At 42.4% G+C, this 20,000-nt stretch overlaps 1 protein-coding gene across 1 annotated transcript in view; it reads right to left on the bottom strand.

The window, feature by feature from the left end:
• Positions 1-20,000, bottom strand: part of LOC310793606 (testis-expressed protein 2-like) — a 49,381-nt gene that overhangs the window by 28,234 nt on the left and 1,147 nt on the right. The gene's annotated exons all lie outside the window — the stretch shown is intronic.

Genomic DNA, 20,000 nt, shown 5'->3' on the forward strand with positions numbered 1-20,000 from the left:
TGATACAATAGCGTTTGCTCAAATGCTAACGTTAAACAGTATGTAGATGAACAATGCTATTTAGCGCCATGTTCTGGGAAGTACAGTCAAATAAAAACACAGATTTGGGTGGTCTAACCTAACCAAAAACATCCGCCTTGTTATTAATACATTTCTTGTGTGGAAATTGACCCAGGGGCCACACTGAGTGAGGTCGGGGGCCGCATGCCGATCATTTTAACCAGGCTGCATGCTCTATCATCATCATCAACTCTTTATTGACAGACACATAAGGTCCAATAAGAAGACACACAAGCAAAAAACACTACATTTAAAGAAAAAAATAAAACAATCAGAACACTAAAGTAAGGCACTATACCAGTGTTTCCAAATGCACGATTGGTATTTCACACTACTGAAACTGGGTTGAGTCAGCAGCATGATAATCAGATTATGAGATACATTCAAACGACAAATAAACTTAAACGTCAGATTTCTCAGAAGAGCATGAAAAGTGCACACTCTATATCTGACTGGCAGCACAATCTAATCAAACCACTCTTTTTGTAAGTGTGAGAGAGCGACTTGGAATTGCAACATGACAACAGCTTGTTGATGGACATTTGGCAATGGTGGCTTTGTGCCTTGTCCTCACAACAGAGGTGGGGTGAGGTCATGGCTGGCTTGCCCAGATGCAGGCCCATCCTGACCAGTCATTGTCACATGGGTCATGAGTGAGCAATTTGGCCAGGCAGTCTGCCAGCCACCTCCGTCCCTAGCTAGCCGGCTCATGGCTCGCAAGATGAACTGATGACAGGCATACAGTAGTAGTAGCCATGACAGGCATACAGTAGTAGTAGCCATGACAGGCATACAGTAGCAGCATTTGCTAGCCACATATCTATCACTTTAAGAATAGTGTTTTGATAGTGCGTGTGTGTGGGCACTCGAAAATGGTATTGAGTATCGATATTTTCCTGGGTATTGTATTGAAGTTAGAAATTCTAGTATCGTAACAACCCTAGTCCTGAAGGGCCTTTCTCTGACGCAACGGACAGACTTATGGAAGGAGCGTGTGGAATGAAGTCTTCATGTCATTGATGCTGATGATGCTAATTACAGAAGCAACCTAGCCTCATTAGCCCCCCTGTTATGTGCTCACTGCTCATTAGGGACATGTTCACAGCTCACTCCCTCTGTATCAAACACTGTATATGGTAATGAGAAAAGACTCTGAGCTATTACACACTCTGCTGTCATCTGTGGGCATAAATGGAATAGTTAGGATAGTAAAAATGTAAATTGACGTGTGATTGACGTAACTGTGGAAGTAACCGTGATATTTCGGGTTTTGACTAGTTTTGAGTCATAGCGAGAGTGAGAGAAACGCATTAACAAAACCACAATGGGTAGACACTGGCATCAAAATAAAGTAAGAGGTGCAGGTTTGCAGGTCCGGGCCTTGTCCTCCACCCCCCTCTCTCTGACACTGTGTGTGTGTGTGTGTGTGTGTGTGTGTGTGTGTGTGTGTGTGTGTGTGTGTGTGTGTGTGTGTGTGTGTGTGTGTGTGTGTGTGTGTGTGTGTGTGTGTGTGTGTGTGTGTGTGTGTGTGTGTGTGTGTGTGTGTGTGTGTGTGTGTGTGCACACACGCGCGCGGGTTATGATGCAGAATAGCCTAAATCATGTTAGATATTGTAAAGAAGAAAAAAAAGTCAATATCCCCTGGGCACGTTTACAATTGAGTCTTTGCATCAGTCATCCTAAACAAGACTGAAAGGCGGATGCTGTTTCAAAGCAATACCTCTGCACAAAGAAATAAAAGGCACAAAGCCCAAGCAAATGTCCAACATATGGATAGAAAGAAAGGACAAAGAAGCCAAGGTTTTCAATACACCTGTGTGCAAGCAAAGACACTCCCCTCTGTGCCCACAAAGACACTCCCCTCTGTGCCCACATCCAATAGCCAAGGTCTGAATAGGAATAGCTGAAATGTGAGTAGGGCCTGCATAACTTTTATATATTTATAGTCTGTATTAAGCACAAAGTATTTCAGGGCTTTAATTGTCAACCCAGATATACAATATTTTAGCTACACAGCCAAATTGTCCTCCATTGTATAGCTCTGTCTGGTATTATATGAGGTAATCCCATTACTCCTACAGGAATATGAGCGAGCACAAAGCAACAAATCAAGCTAACAAATGTGAAACAATACACTGAGCAATGAGTTAAAAATCACGTTAGAAAAAAAAACAATAAAAACAAAACAAAAAAACAACAAGGACAATGGAAAAAGCTCAAACCCATTTCATCTAAAATATAATTGTAAGAGATTCTCTCTCTCACACACACACACACACACACACACACACACACACAATCTGTAAAAAGGATCAAACCTGACTAGACTGTAGTGTAGCGTAGACTATATAGTCAATAGTTAGCTGTGAAAACTACAGGAGGAGAACCTTTGTTATGAAGGCCAGGACCTGGACCAATAATCCCACTTGGATTCCCAACTGTGATGCTGCTGCAGCTAATGAGAGGCTTGGAGAGCAGACCGACCTGATCTGCTGACCCAAAGTTCTCTCAATAAGGTTCTCCAAGAGCTCAACCACTGACCACTGTCAAACTTCAGTGTAGTTTTCACAAGAATAGTCATCCAACTTAGACAGAAAAGAACGTTGCACTCTGTCAAGATATCACAGCACAATGGAATTTGAAATCAAGGAAGATGGCAAATAGCAAATCAACTACCAGTGAAATAGCCAGTGGTAAACATCAGGGTTTGATGTCACTCCTGTTAGATGATGTCATCACTCCTACTATGATGTCATAGATCACTGATGATGTCACAGACGGTGATGATGTCATGATTCATGAGTGCCTTGAATCATATCTCTGATGGCCTTACTGATGATGTCACTACACCGTGTGATGTCATAGTCGGGACCTATAAGGTTGTGCTCTGCAAGTCCTCTGCAGTTGTTCATAGACTAACCTCACGGCAACCTTCTGCAACAGTTCCCATCTTCGAACCTTGCAGACTCAGCTATCAAGTGCTACAGCGTTCCTAGTTATCGAGACTTCAGTTACCAAGTGTGTCTTGGACATTAAGTATCCGCACGTAAATCCACCAGTCTCACAGCAACCTTAACATGGGAATCCACATGTCTCACATCAACCCTAACAACTCCCACACGAGCAACACTGTTTTCAATTTCTACACCAACCATTTTGCACCGACATGACCCAATCACAGGGAGAAATCCATCACAGCAGAGGCAGCTATCAACTTTTACCAACAGTAGCCTACATAGACCATAATGTAATGCAGCAACAACAAGCCAAAACATGTGGCGTTTTGATTAAGGGGTGCAATTATCACTTTTCTTCCCATGGAAAACCTTGTCTCACTCCGCTATCACGCTCCACCTGGCACCTAATAACCAGCTGGATGCTGTCAAAACACTTTCTAGGAAATGTAGGAACTCACTAACTGAAGTCGAAGTAGATGAGGTAGGCTGACAGAAAGTGGGCAGACCAGAAAAACAGAAAAAGTAGACTAAATCACAACAAACCATTGCAAAATAACTGTAAGCACTGAACACGGAAGATAACAGTGTATCCAAGGGTGGATCTTAGCATTAACAACTAACATTTACCTTGGAATGAATGACCGTTGCTAAGGTGACATATTATTGGAGAAACAAGTTTCTGGCAAACCGCACGAGGAACTGAAGAAAAATACTCCCTCGACAACGGTGGAGTTGTCATATTCGCCAGGAAGCTAATCTAATTAACGTCTTGCTCGGCTTTCACTTCAACTTATTCAGATTCAGGGAACGAGATTCTTCTTCTAACAAGTTGAAGCGATTTGGCTGAGCATCACTCACCTTAGCTGTTCACATTAGGGTCAAAACAGAGACCAACTGATGGAAGTTCACTTTGCGGAATGTTTTCCACTTTCACTTGTTTGGCTCCTAAACCACGGGACACTGCCTTGGACCGGGAAGAAAACACATATCAGTCAACAGCTCTTTTCACAGCTCACTTGGGAAGGAGTCTGCAGCATAATAAACACAAGTGTTGTGGAAAATTGCTGCTATGGGTCTATGGGAAAGGAGACGCCATCTAGGGAACACCAGAGTAACACATGAAGTCCTCACCAATAGAAAAGTCAGTTCAAGCCTGAAGCCTTTTTTTTTGGAACCTGAAAATCGTGTTAGACTGCATAAATCCTGGATGTTCATTTATTAATCTTTTGTGATTGTTCTTTGGGTAAGAGTTTCTCTAAGCCAGGCTGTAAGCAATGAGTTAAGTCAACCTCCCCACATCCTGCAACTCCACTATCTCATAACTGCATGTAGGCCTATTCGTGTCAGTAGATCTGGCTGACAGCATTTCCTCTGGAGCTCGTTCATCTCCCAGTAAGGCTATTTTTACAAGTCTGTTTCCTCAGCCAGTACAACACCACCATGTCAAACACTGCTGCTTCTGATGACATCACTGGCATTATTTAGAGGCATTGAGAGAGGTGGATGAGAAAAACTAAGACGTAGTGAAAGCATTTAGTAGTGGATTTATTTTTATTTTTATTATCATTCATTTGACAGAAAATACCCTAAATATCCCCAGAATTATACATGCATTATATTATATATGTGTAGCCCATGATTACTTGGTACTCTTTAGCTGTCAACAATACTTAGCAGAGGTACAACCTACAACACTGCCTCCATCATGAATACAACACCGACTGTGTGTTGTCTCTGCTATTGTGTATGACACACATCACACACACCTTAAGGCTTTCCCTGTGGAGCATGATCACCTCCCAGACAGACAGCATACTGCTCCAGGTTGCCTAGTCAGGGATCACAAGTAGTCCCTACCTTACATCCTGCTGTTTATTTACAGTGCTAATGTCCATGGCCATGCTCACACGCGCTAGCTAATGACTTGCAAAGTGTTTCTCACACAGCCCACTGCTCACATTAATGCTACTGTACTGCCGACACTGCAGCTAGCCTACTGCTAACGGGCCCCACAGGAAACCACGGTTCACACACTATCTAATGGTTAGCTAAGCTAAGGAATATGCCCTCCCTTTTCCGGATTGCTATTAAACAATTCAAATTGACTACAGTGTTTAAGAAAACACTCAGGCTGCTACACTCTGACATGCTGAGGTGGGAGAAATGAAATCTCTCGTGTCTAATGATGTAATAGTGAATTCTCGTTGAACAATGCAGACAAGAGGGCCCTTATACGCTTTAAGTGGAGGGTAAATACAAGATACGATACGATACGATACGATACGAAATACTTTATTAATCCCCCAGGGGGGAAACTGAGTATCGTATCGTATCGTAAGATGGACGCTAATAAGCTTTCCTATTATATGACATTGTGGATGCAAACCTGCTATGTAACCTGCCTTTTGTATTAACACCTCTCAGTTTCTCTCTCTCACTCACTCACTCACTCAAACACACTCACACACACACACACACACACACACACACACACACACACACACACACACACACACACACACACACACACACACACACACACACACACACACACACACACACACACACGGGCACGCAAAAAGGCAGCAGCTGAATAGAAATGTGAGCAGAGCAGTGTGCTACCGCTCACTGAGGCTAACTGCGTTAGCTGAGACCAATGTGAGCGCGTGTGTGTGAGTGTGTGCATTGAGCGATGGAATAACAGCGTGACTGAGGGGCATATAGGCTCGTTAATGCATTTCTCAACGCACTTCCTGATTCCAGACTGTGGGGGGAGAAGAAACAACAGCAGCAGCACAATAGAACAGAAAGTGTTCTAAGTATGCAGACCAACTGGTGGAACGGGCGGGCGGGCAGAGCAGAGCAGAACAGGGCAGGGAGCTCCTCCTCACGGGTATCAGCTGTCTCCCTGCGCAGCGTGGGGCGCACTTTGCCATGGAAACAAGATAACCTATATTATAGTGTGTCAATAAAATATGATTAGGTTCCTGGAAGTACAACAATGTGCCAGTTTTACCTTGTATGGCTGCTGGTGAAGACACTACTTTGCTCAGGCCGCTTCTCTCATCATCACTCACTACTGATGAGAATCTCGGGCCCATCAAACCATTGTATAATTTCAATGAGAAAATATCCAGCCTTTTCTAAATTCCTGCTTAACATACTTTTTGGAGATATAAGGTTTCGCATGCGACGATAGCATTATGTTAGAGAGCAAGTCTATTGTCTCAAACTGGGACAGTGGAGAGGGCACGGACAATGAGAAAGGCAAACCAAATGAGCATCAAATCGGAGGTGCGACCCACATTGAGTAACACCCGAACACACAATGCTGCCTGAAACTAACAGGTTTACAACCGTGCCAAAACATATGCCGACAGTGACAAACGTGTGTTGCTTTGTGTGGTTCTTGGTATCTGCACAACAGAATAAGTGTCTGTGAATGGTGCGTGCGTGTGTGCGCGTGTTTTAACACATCAGCCAGTGTGAAAAACCAGAGTGCTAACGCTAACGGGGACAGTAAATGTACTGTAACCTGTTGAGGTGACAGGATCAGAGCAGCGTCATCATGACATCGCATGACTCTCAAGATAGACTAGAGTACTGGATTTATCCTGACAAGTTCTGGCATTACAGCAGCAGCAACAACAAGCAGCAAGCCAGGGTCTATGGTGTTTGTGTGGGTAGTTTTACAGCTCCCTTTGAGACAAGCAAATCTCTCTATTTGAATAGTTTATTTCAGAATGCTACATACATCTTGGGGGGAAAATAGATTAAGTTAATTATTAATTATTCAGCATTTAAAATCTAGCGTATCCAGTCAGCAAAAGTGTCATTTTGACAACTAAGGACTGATGATGCACACTAAGTGATAGGGATGCACGATTGCAAAATTGTGGGCAGATAACGACACCGATGTTTAAAATAACAATTTGGCCGATACCGATTTTATTTTTTATTACCCCTTTTGTGAGAGGGAAACAAAGCAATTGTCATTATACACAAATAACTAAACTGTTTTAAAGTCTTTTACCTAGCTATTCAATGGGAGGGGCTTTTCAGAACTTATAGGTGCGTGAGTACGGTAGCCAGGCAGAAATTATGTGACCCAACTGATGACTGCGAAATATATCGGCCACTGCAATCGGTGAACGCCCCAACCCTAACCCACATTTTTTTGCCGATAGGCCGATTGCAGTCAACAAGGCCATTATCGGCCGATACCGATATACGGCCGTTAAATCGGTGCATCTCTAAGTGAAACCATTCATCTTCGGAATACAGCTGAGCTGACACTGATACCGCTCACAGAGACACTAAAGAGGAAGTGTCCACTTGATCATCCTGACGACATCTCGTCTAACACTCAAGGCAGCTTTCAATGTAGATTCTCACCCCGAAATAGCATCAGGGCCACTTGCATCAGAATCATGCAGTAAAAGCAAAACGCAGAGCAGACGTGTAAAACAAAACCCTGTGTCTTTTAGCTAAATATTTCTAGTCAGACGATAGCTGCCTTTCCCAAATATGTCTGACCAGTCCTCGTGTTTGTATTGTGTTATAGTTGTCTTTTTGCTATTTTGATTGATTGTACAGCACTTTGGTCAACTTGTTTTTAAATGTGTTTTATAATTTGGATTGGATTCTGGATTGGAACTATGGATATAAGAAATGACTGGATACAAGAAAACAGTCTGTCTCTGTTCCTCTTTTTCACCCACATTCACGCACTGCGATGACAAAGCTGTTATGTTGTCAGATTTGGAAGAGACAGGCCTTGTTTTCAAATGCTGCCAAGAAAGATGGTTAGATCACTCAAATACTGACAGCGATGGTTCAGTCTGTTGTGGATCACAACACTGAGACAGGACTAGCTTGTTTGTAGAAAGCATGTGACTGTGCCCACCAAGACTAGGGCACTTGTTGCTGGATACCAGGGCAGCGCGTACTGGTATGCGTACACACTGTGTGTGTGTGTGTGTGTGTGCGCGCGCACGTGTGTGTGTGTGTGTGTGTGTGTGTGTGTGTGTGTGTGTGTGTGTGTGCGTACGACAACAGACGATAATCAAAATTTGATCTGTATTAAGGGACCTGACCAACAGAGGGAAAGGGAGAGAAAGAAATACTGAAATGCAGAGGGGGAGAGAGAGAGACTGAGACCGACTTACCACTAACCTTTCATAGTTCATTGACCCTTGTTTTTAACAACCCCGATTCACATGTGAGTACAAGTACAATGTACAAGTTTAACAAGGCCAAACCAACCTGTTCCTCTTATTGGTTGATATTTTTATGAACATACATGGAGGCCATGTGTCACAGTGAAACGCTGTAAAGTCACGCCTCCTTCAAGCCAAGTTGGTCCACTGACCCCGAGGTTGTTCATGTTAAATAATGCATTGCTCACTTAACTGCTTAACCTCGTCAACAAGGCCTCATTATATTTGAATGAGCTACATGGCCGCAGCAGTGACTAAACTGTGACATGGATTCAGCTGGGCGATCAGCCTCCTGTCTCTGTGCTTCAGTTACAGAGGCAGGCTCAGTCAACCTTAGCGCTACAGCTACACACACACACACACACGTTAGCAGCAGCTTTATAGTTGTCAAATTTGTATCGGTTTTTATTTGATTTATTTTTACAAATCTGATTTCCATTTCTGTATAAATTGGTAATTTGTGTATTATTTTTCATAAAAGATGCGTTTTAGCTTGTTTTCCAAGGTTTCGAGGTTTAGTCTTTAGTCTTTTTAGGTAAACCTAAAAAATATATATTTTAGTGTTGAAAGACGACGTTTTAATTCCTGTTGATGTCTGTTCATTGTTGTTTTATTTTATTTTGTTTTACTAAAATATTTTTCATGGCTATTTGAACCACTAGTTGACTAACGTTACATTTTACGATAATATTAGTGACCAGCTAGTCGCATGTACTTCCTAATTCCTATTAGACTAATACACTGGTTGGAGCAACAAAGGAGAGTCAAGTCTGCTCCCTGTGTTGCTATTGAACACAGGTCAACCTCTGGTAAACCTGTTTGAGCTTACAGACTATCAAGACAAAACAGATAAGGCCTTGGCCTAGTTTAGACCGGTTGGTTTAGAATTCTGGAGCTGTTTTACATAACTCTATCTGAATAGGTATTGGTTGATAGTGGTTTAATAATGAGTTTCTGCTTCTAATGCTGCCTTAAAGACAACTGAGACGTGGGTGTTTCCCAGTGGAAAAGTCCCACCCCCCACATTCAAAGCATTCCAGTGCACAAAGGCAAAATGCAAGCAAGAAACATGGCGGACCGCGACAATATTTTTTTTTTTTCATGTCAGCTTAACAACGAGCACCCTCCTTGCATATTTAAACGAAGATGAGGAGCAGCAACGGCACACATAAGGTAACAGATGCCATTATACATTTTATTTTGGCACTTTCATACTTTGCACTACATACTCCATGGTTGTGGCCATTGTTGTGTGACGTCAAGACAACTGATTCCCAGCCTAGTGGGGGTAGATTTTTTTCTCCCAGTTTTCAAGTTGGAGCTCCCACTTTTAGTGCCATTCCAGCGCACTTTTCCTAATAGGAAGTCAGAAAATCCGAAGGTCCCAGTTGTCTGGAATGCAACATAACTGTGGATCACACACAAACGTTGAAGCATATGAAGGTGCCCTCATTCCATACTCCTGAATGATCTTTATCAACACCGCGACTTTGACCTAGCTGCAATTTTGGATTATGAAAACACCTGGCAGGTATACTACTATGGAGCGTGTAGGTAACTATGTATCCCTCCTAACTCTAAAAACAGACCACAGTAGCAGTGTAGCACGAAGCCTTTTAGCCAACATGTCAATGCTAATGCCAGGCTGTAGTCTGCATCCAGGCCTTACACATCTGTCCCAGCTAGGCCACATCTGGCATTAGACATCTGTCCCAGCTAGGCCACATCTGGCCTTAGACATCTGTCCCAGCTAGGCCACATCTGGTAGAACCCGGTGGACTCCAACGTCCTGCTATCCCTCAACAAAGACTCCTCTGTTTCCTCAAATAACTTCCAATACTTATGCAGAAGCAGCATGATAGACACAATCACATAAACGTTGCTACTAGGGATGTCACGATACTATAATTTCTACTTCGATACCGATACCCAGGAAAATATCAATACTCTATACCATTTTTGATACCATGGGAAGGGGGGGGGGGGGGGGGGGTTGGTGACATATGAAGAGCCATAAAAATAAAGCTAGACAGATGGACGGACTGATGCACACTTCTCCATAATCTAGGCCTTACAGCAGATCCCCCCTGCTGTAGCCATCAGAACACATTTAGCTTGTTGAAGCAACAGATACCCACCAATTATAGGGCGGGAGAAATCAGTGATTATTCATTAAGAAAGCACTGATGGTATCGAAACTGTTGCAAATGAGTATTGTATCCGTTTCAAAATTTTAGTATTGATATTTATCGATACTATCGATACCTGTTGCAAATGAGTATTGTATCCGATTCAAATTTTCAGTATTGATACTTTTCGATACTTATCGATACTTTTGACAACCCTAGTTGCTACTGCCACAGCACAATGAACCTGTAAGAGTTCTTTTCTCTGTTGAATCCAGTCCGTGGGATTCCCCCCCCCCCTTTTTTTCTTTCTGTACTTTGCTGACGACATTCAGCACGTCTCTGACTGCCTCTTCTGTCTAGCATAATTACATCTTCCTGCCACTCAGTAACATGACAGCAGACATCAAAAGCAACCATGAGACATCAGACACTGATGAAAATCTACCTCCCGATGGGAAATAGGGGGAATAAAACAAAATCTAGGAATAACGCATTACACAAATCATATATTGTTGATGCAAAAAGTATTCTCAGTAGCAGTATTCTCAGTAGCAAAACAAGTGACGATTATTACGACTTTTTGATGAACAAAGGCCTATCTACTGTAGCAAAATAATCGGGATTTTCTTAAGCAATAATTGTGCACCCCCTGGCCAAAAGAAATTAGGCGAGACACTGTTCAAGCAAAGTGTAGTGATTCATGCGAGATTGAAACGCAGTGACATCATTGTATTGCGGACTGATCATCATTTGTGAACACTATCTCAGTTTCAAATGAGACACGGTAACTCTGAAGAAATATTTACAGACGGGCTATATGTACTGTATATGTGTTCCCAGCACCTCTCTCTCCTCCGGCTCTTTCCTAAGAAGTGATTATGATGATGGTGCTAGCAAGATGAATGGTACTGTCAACAAACAACAGAGACAGAACCTGAAACGGACCTGGAATGGCTGCTGGTTGGCAGGATGAGACGTTCCTCCTGACACCTCCGTAATGGTCATTATTTCAGCAGCAGTGGCATCGGAGAGAGAGCAGCACCTGTCTGCATGAACACTGATATCTTCTGATACCTGAACCGCTGAGGTAGGAATCTCAGTAGAAGCGTCGCTTAGTGATGAAACAGAAGACTTACAAATGTCTCCAACTCTGAATCGGAGCTGTCCTTACCATACACATGGCAAACGGATGAAGATATAACGTCAACACAGCAACAACAGTGCTACACTTATTTACCAGCGAAAAACATATTGGCTTTGTTGTTTTTGCACTGGCCTGTGTTTCTGACAAGGCAATGGCTGCTCTTCATCATCTCAGCTGTGAACGGATCTACTGGCAGAAATCCACAAAGACACACCCCAGTGTGGAATTCAGAAAAGATCATCATGTCCCTAAAAAAACCCTGGACATTGCTCTGATAAACACGACAGTTTGGAACGCCTCCACAACACTCATGTGACAGCCAGGAGGACCTTCATGATTTGGCATTACGTTAAACGTCCGCCTCGCTAACCTGCTCTCTCATTTATCAAGTTGGACCAACTTTTATGGAGAAAGACCATCACCCAGTAGCGGAGCGTACGCCGGGGCAGAGGGTGCGGCCGCCACGGGCCCACTCGTCAGGGGGGCCCATCAAAAAAAAAAAAAAAAAAATTTTTTTTTTTTTTGCAGGCCAGGCCACCTGGCTGGCAACCTGTGTTTTTATTTTTCTTCTTCAGAACAAGCTTGTCTGTAAAGTGGCTTCACTGTAGTCTTTCTTGGACATAATATTACTTGGCTCAATGAGTGACAAATTGTGTTTTTGCATATAGGGGCTAGGGCATTCACAGACTAGTCGACTAGTCGACTAGTCGACTAGTAAAACCACTAGTCGACACTGTGCTTAGTAGTCGACTAGTCGTTTTAGCAAAAAAAAAATTTTTTTTTTTTTTTTTTTTTTTTTTTTTAAATATCTTTAAGAAAGAACATACATGGACTATCATATCCCATATCCCCCACAAAGAACATCAAAACACAACAAAACAAAACAAGAAAACTGCATAAAATACACAATAATCCAAGAACAAACAAGACTATTGGACAAACAACCAAACAAAAACAATGCATTCAAAGTAAATACATAGATCTTGCCCTGTTGGCAGCTAGGAAATGCATAGCTTTAAATTGGAAAGCATCCAATCCCCCAGCTGTAGTTCACTGGTGGAATGAACTCTCAAGCTACCATACGTTGGATAACATTTACTACAAGAAATTTACTACAAGAATCAGATTCTTAGACATCCCCAAAATATGGCAACCACATACAGAGTTTGACTTTAAGAACTTTTTACCCCAGTGTCATTAGGCTTATCAGGATAGGAGCTGAATGCATTGTTTTTGTTTGGTTGTTTGTCCAATAGTCTTGTTTGTTCTTGGATTATTGTGTATCTTATGCAGTTTTCTTGTTTTGTTTTGTTGTGTTTTGATGTTCTTTGTGGGGGATATGGGATATGATAGTCCATGTATGTCGTGTAAATACCTCATGTTCTTTCTTAAAGATTAAAAAAAAAAAAAAAAATTAATTAATTAAAAATAAATTAAAAACGGTTAGTCGACTAGTCGACTACCTTTAGGGACGACTAGTCGACTAGTAAAATTCACTAGTCGTGAATGCCCTAATAGGGGCTATCAGCTATTTTACAGTTGTGACTTAAAATGACTTTATTTAATAAAGTCAGTGGTGTGAGTCTGAGAGGAATTCAATCAATAGACAATAACATTGGTGTGTTTAAAATGAGATATTCCACTAAATATGGCTAAAACCGATTCAAGCATGCAAAAAAGGCACATTTTTCTTCGCGGCCTGGCAGGCCCGGTTCTACGGGGGTGCAAAAGCATGCATTGCACCCTTATTTGTCTGCATGCTCAGTTGAAAAGTAAAAAAAAAAAAAAAAAAAAAAATTTTTTTTTTATAAATGCTACAGCTGCACACTTACTGTTTAAACTTGAATTATAGTTGTTGTTTTTCTTTGTTCTTTGATGTGATTTTATGGCTTTTTGGCACCTATATGTAACCTTTTAAGGTTGAGATAATTGTATTATCATTATATGGTCCAAATATTTCAGTAAAGCACTTGAAACACTTGAAATATTCTTGCTTGGGTGGTATCATTCTACTTGAAATGATGGTCAAATGCATTATTTTTAGTAAAATAACATGTCAAATTTTTCGGGCGGCCGGCCTTTGGCCGAATACCCAAATCTTTTTTTTTTTTTTTTTTTGATGGGGCCCCCCTAAGAGCTTTGCCCCCTCTGGGCTGATAGGGTCGCTCCGCCCCTGCCATCACCTACTGCATGTAGTATGGCAATCACTTCAGAAGCAACGCGAGTTTCTTTAGGGCTTCGTACATAGAAACGTGTCTAAGGGTGCATGGCAAGAAGGATAAGTTAACAGTGGGCCGAATAACCTCAACCCCACGTGGTAATTAAATAAAAAGCAATGTTGTTAACTAGGGGTGTCACGATACACTCAGTTCACGATACGATACGTATCACGATACTGGGTTCACGATAACGATACGATACGATACGATTTTAACAATATTTTTTTAAACTTGAATAATGACAATATATGACTGGAAAAGTAGTATTTTATTTGAAATGCACAAATACAAAACATGCTGTTGTGGGAAATTGTTATTACAATAACAACTAGAAAAAACATGAGATTGGAGATAAGGCTTATCTTGAAATAGAATGAGTTACACCGTCACTTAGATTTACTTTGAACTAAAAGGTTTCTCAGCAGTATAAATTCTCATTATGCATCTTCAGTTTTTCTTCAAACTCAAACAACAAGACTTTTCTTAGTCTATTTTTTATGCATCTTCAGTTTTTCCTGTCAAGTAAATAGTTTTGCCAGAAACTCAATTGAATGGTTTCTCTCCTGTATAACTTCTCATGTGTCTCTTCAGAGACTTGTTCAACTGAACTACTTTCCACACATTGAACTTCAACAAACAAAGACGTTTCTTTGTCTACTTTTGAAAAAAGAAAAAAAAAAAAAAAAAATGTTTTTTTTTTTTTTTTTTTTTTTTTCACGATATGAGATTTCATCTCAACGATACATATCGTGACGTTTTACTATCGCGAAATTTCGTGGGACGATATATTGTGACACCCCTATTGTTAACACAAGTATTGATTGTGATCCACGTAAGCCCTGTGTCAGGAGCCTGGAAGTAATGACGACATGTTTACAAGCCATTAGGCCTAATAACGTTAGCATAGTATAGAAGAGGACCTCAGCTAAGCTTAAGCCAGAGTTTATTATCGTGTCTCTGGATCACATTCCAGACCACAACAGAAAAATAATGCCCTGTTCCTAAGCAACATCTAACAGCCAAGTCAACTAATTGACCTCATGTGGTCAACTGGAGTGGACCATTGTGAAAGAGAAGTGTTCAGCCAAGAAAAAAGTGTGGCCATCAATGTAATATAATGTCGATGAATGTTGAGTTAATTCCGAAAACCTCAGTCCTCAAGTTATTTTTGACAATTTCTTGGCAAAAACTATGTCTCGACCATCATCACTGCAACATGGCTTTTTGACACACTTTCTACAACTCAACTGAATACTGCGGAAGCAGCAGACTCAGCAGCCTCAGAAAAGGGCTCAAATCCCAAAGCTACTGTATCACTGAGCCTCGACCAAAATAGCAAAAATAAATAACTCCCAGACAGTTGTATAAAAATAGGCTAGACCCGGCGAGAACTTGGAAGGCCAAGAAGTGAGTCAGGGCTCTGAACAGGTGTACAGTCAACAGGGGTGTAGGCCAACTCAAGAGATAAGCAGCACAGGCTCCTTGTCTCACAGTACGAGCTGAATACAACACACTTCCTTTCTTCAGGAAAACCACGGTCGTAAAGTAGTACAACCAACACTTGTTTTATTGTACTGCTAGTCTCTCAAGACAGACTGTCTCTTCTTCTACATTCTGCGAATGCAGCTTAAACAGTCTGTGATTCACGCCCACAGAACATGTACAAAGGAAGTTGGGGGTGGGGGGGGGGGGGGGGTCGGGGGGGAATGCTTCAGACCGGAGGAAGTTCGAACCGATGCAGGCGATTGGAGAAATACGAGCGTATTCCTCCAATCACCTGCTTTTAGGCGGGACATCCGGGATATCCCCCTATCACAGCTCATTATTTTCCCTGAGTTTCCCTTTCCCTTTCGACCAAGTTTTCCCAGCTCGATGTATAGCCGTTTTAGGCGGAAGCATTTCAAAATTGCGAGAGCCAACCGTTGGTTTTAAGAGGCTACTGTACTGCAAAAACAACAGCCAACAAAAGTGGCTTCTAAAGCAATTACAAGACATAATAGGCTGAACTCAAAGTGTGACCAGTGAGTGTGCTTTTCTTATGCGAAGTCTTAATTTTCAAACTACATAAAGATGAGATCCACTGACTTTGACCACTGGTAGTTTCATGTGGTCGTGGTTAACAGTCACCACAGATACCGGGGGCTAACCACACGTGTGAGAGGAACGTACGGCCGGGCGTCAAAGCCTTCACTGTAGGCGCCGAGGGCTACGCCGCAGCTGGTGAACGTGCCGGGCCGGCGCGGGCGGCGTGCAGCTCCCCCAAAATGTGACTCAACGCAGCGGACGTGAACAGCGCAAGTGTACTATAATGTAGATAGGGAGATAACAGGCGAGAGTGAAAGCTATGACCAAGTACAGTATATATATGACTACATTCTCTCCTTGGGCTATTGAGCTGTTGAAGCATGTTTCCCGTATGTTGAAGCATGTTTCTCGCATTACTTTGAACACAGTTTCACCGAATGATAATGAAAGAAAGGCCTGATCCCATCAACATCATTTTGATATGCCAAATGATTTGGCATATCATATTTGAGATATGATATGGGGTAGGATATGGTAATGGAGGGGAGGGGGGGGGCAAATCTGATCAGAATTCTTTTAATACACCATTTCCTGCAATTGTATCCGGCTTGCTTAATTCTCAATGCTACATCAAAGAACCTAATTCATTTAAAGAGATGCTTATAAACAGGAGAGCTTTTTTTTCTTTTCTTTTTTGGGGGCAAAAAGACAATTTTTTGCCCGACCTAATTTCCAAGTGGCAGGGCATGTGTATAACGTGCCTAATGGTGTGTAGGCAGCAGCAGTGACCAGCTGTGCTGCCAAGAGACATAGAAGAAGTGTGACATCTCCCTTCTCTGCACCTGCTGTTCAAATCCTGATCCTCCGCCAGACAGTCTTTCACCAAGACAATCTTGTTTTGCTCGTGCTCTTTCTGCCGACACCCACACCTTCCTCTCTTAACATGACACTTCAGCAGCACACACCATGTCACCGCGCAGTGACAAAAAGTCTATCTGTGGCTTTTGTTTGGCAATCTGAACTGGGCCTGGAGCCAGCGTGACCACATGGTGGTACAGTACGTGGGCTATATCCAATCACGCCTGCCCCGTGCGCCTTAATCCAACTCGCATCAGGTTCTTCTTGCCCATATGTTCAGGTTGAGCTAACCAACCCATTTCAGGACCTTGGGAATCTCCAATGTGAAAGTATTTGGTATTGTTGAAAACATATTCTTACATTTCATTCAAGCCTAAATTTCTGCAGCATGAATATGGCAAGATTTCTTGGAATTGACCGTTCACCTGCCGCCATGTTGATTTCAAGTATTCTCATCTAAACAGTATCATCTTTTTAGGTTTAACGTGACCTCTTGGAATGTCACTCACTACCAAAGGATTAAAACTGTAAGATAATTTCAGAAACTCTATGCTTCAAAGCAGGATAAGAGGACCATGTAACCACATTCCAGGTTGGGGTTTTGGATGTATGTAAACAAGTTAATCAAATTCTATTTTCATTGTTTTCATGACACAACTGTCACAAACCATACATCACCAAACTCATGCTAAATAAAAAAATTACTTGGAATAATTAATGTTGGCCCTTAATCCCTACCTAAATATGTATAATTTTGTGAAGACCTAAAGTCTCTTACCCTTCCACTGCACAGTGCACACTGAGGTAAACAAACAGGAATGTAGCCTGTTTTCTATGTAGCCTAGCCTTTACAATGCTCTTTTTCTTCCACAACTGAAATAAGAAAGATGCTGTGGTGAAGCCTAACCTCGGTACACATCATGCTTCACGTCTTGGACACACAATCCACAAGGCTTCATCATCTTTTATGCAAATCTGAAAGTTGCACCACCATTAGCTGTGGATCATTAACTTATTAACTTAGCTACCGTTACCAAGGTGAGAAGTGATACTGAGAATTAACACAGCTCAACTAAGCAAGACTCTCCAACTGGGATGTCAATTGTATTTTAGGCGTTTAGCTGGTGGCTCCTGTCACTAAGATTACAAAGACAATACTGTAGGACAGGCCTATACTGTTAGTAGTGCCTTGGCAATATTCTGGTGATCCTAGAATGATGTTGAAAGACATTATTGTGAGGATAAGGAGAAAGGACATTTAGGGAGCAATTAGGGTTTTTAACCTGACACTGCCAGATGGTTTGTTACAGAGAACCATGTCGGACTTTGTCATTGGAAAATGTTTCAAAGGGGCAGGCACTTTCCAAAGAAAAAACCCTGGCAGGTGATTGGATGAACCATCTGTCTATCACAGACTCGCTTCACTGTCGTCACACCTAAATCCCGCCCGTAGCCTGCCTCTGGATGCTGATTGGTCCGGCCCACTAAACCAATAGCTTGGAACACGGCACGATGGATGACTTGTGTGATTGTGATCTCGTCGCTCCAGCTGCCTTGCGAGGTGAAGGGTTTGTAGATGAGAGGGCAAATGATTCAGTGGGGAGAAGTCATGACTGGTACTTCTTGAAAAGATGACTTTTTAGCCTGTGACAGAAGTGAAAAGGTCATTCCACCATTAGAGAGGCTGGGTGGAGAAGAGCAGAGGCTGGGTGGAGAAGAGCGGAGGCTGGGTGGAGAAGAGCAGAGGCTGGGTGGAGAAGAGCAGAGGCTGGGTGGAGAAGAGCAGAGGCTGGGTGGAGAAGAGAGGAGGCTGGGTGGAGAAGAGCGGAGGCTGGGTGGAGAAGAGCGGAGGCTGGGTGGAGAAGAGCGGAGGCTGCGTGGAGAAGAGCAGAGGCTGGGTGGAGAAGAGCAGAGGTTGGGTGGAGAAGAGCAGAGGTTGGGTGGAGAAGAGCAGAGGCTGGGTGGAGAAGAGCGGAGGCTGGGTGGAGAAGAGCGGAGGCTGGGTGGAGAAGAGCAGAGGCTGGGTGGAGAAGAGCGGAGGCTGGGTGGAGAAGAGCAGAGGCTGGGTGGAGAAGAGCAGAGGCTGGGTAGAGAGGAGCATAGGCTGGGTGGAGAAGAGCAGAGGCTGGGTGGAGAAGAGCGGAGGCTGGGTGGAGAAGAGCAGAGGCTGGGTGGAGAAGAGCGGAGGCTGGGTGGAGAAGAGCAGAGGCTGGGTAGAGAAGAGCGGAGGCTGGGTGGAGTGATGACCCAGCTGACGCAGGGAAGTGGGAGAGGCAAGAGAGACCAGTAGAGCCACAATGTAGAGCCAGACCAATACTGGATCTTGGAGGCCGATGCCGATACCGATATTAGGGAGTAAAACATTTCCGATAACGATATATCGACCGATATTCTTATATACACACATTACAGTATATTAAACTTTTTTTTTGCAATGATCCCTCAAATATCAAACACTTGACTTGACATGACTTGAGATATGTAATGTAGGCAGGATATTTTACGGCTTATCAATAAACTTTATTGTCCAAAATGACATCAATGCAATGAAACGGTAAACTTCACTGGGAATGTAATAATTATAAATAACTAGAAATACAAAAACACAAATAGAACAGATATAAAATATAACTTGAGTTAAGAAAAAAGGTCAAATATACACAACATGCTGTCTATAACTTAAAAATTTCAAAATAAAAAAGATCTGCAATATTGGCCGACATCACCGATAATATCGGTGGACCGATATATCAGTCGGGCTCTACCAGAATGTAAAGCATGGGGTGGGCCATGGCCTGGAGGTATGGGGTTGTGGATCCCTTCACACCCCATAACAGATTTTATGATCAATAAATCATCATCACATGACTTATGCTGCATGGATATCATGCCTTTTCCAAAGATTCTAGGTTTGAGTCCTGTCTCGCTCAATATACACTTTTTGCAGTGGCTTGATGGCTACATCAAGATGTTGCACTTTCTCTGGTTAAGAGCATCAGCTGAATGCCAAAAAATATAAAATAAAATAAAAAAAACACATGGAAAACTGTTACACACCGCCGGCACAAGATCAATGGGAGGAGGTTATCAGGCACACCAATCTAGCACAGCCAGTTACTCAACATACCTTGAGGTCAATTTGTGCAAAGAAACCTGCAAAACACCTCATTACTATTGACTTTTACCACCCACATTTCAATGGGTAGCCTGGGCCTATATTATGAGTCTGAACACATGACAAGTCTACTCTCTCTCTCAAGGTCTTGAATTTAATGGTGTTCCTGAATGGCACTGAGATGTCAGTCACTTAATGCCAAGGATATTCAGATATATGAGAACCATCTCCAATGGCTTCAAATCTAGTGCCACTGCAGGTTGTTTTTAATGAA

This window comes from Poromitra crassiceps (genome assembly GCF_964638095.1).
Source record: "Poromitra crassiceps genome assembly, chromosome: 19".
NCBI lineage: Eukaryota > Metazoa > Chordata > Actinopteri > Beryciformes > Melamphaidae > Poromitra > Poromitra crassiceps.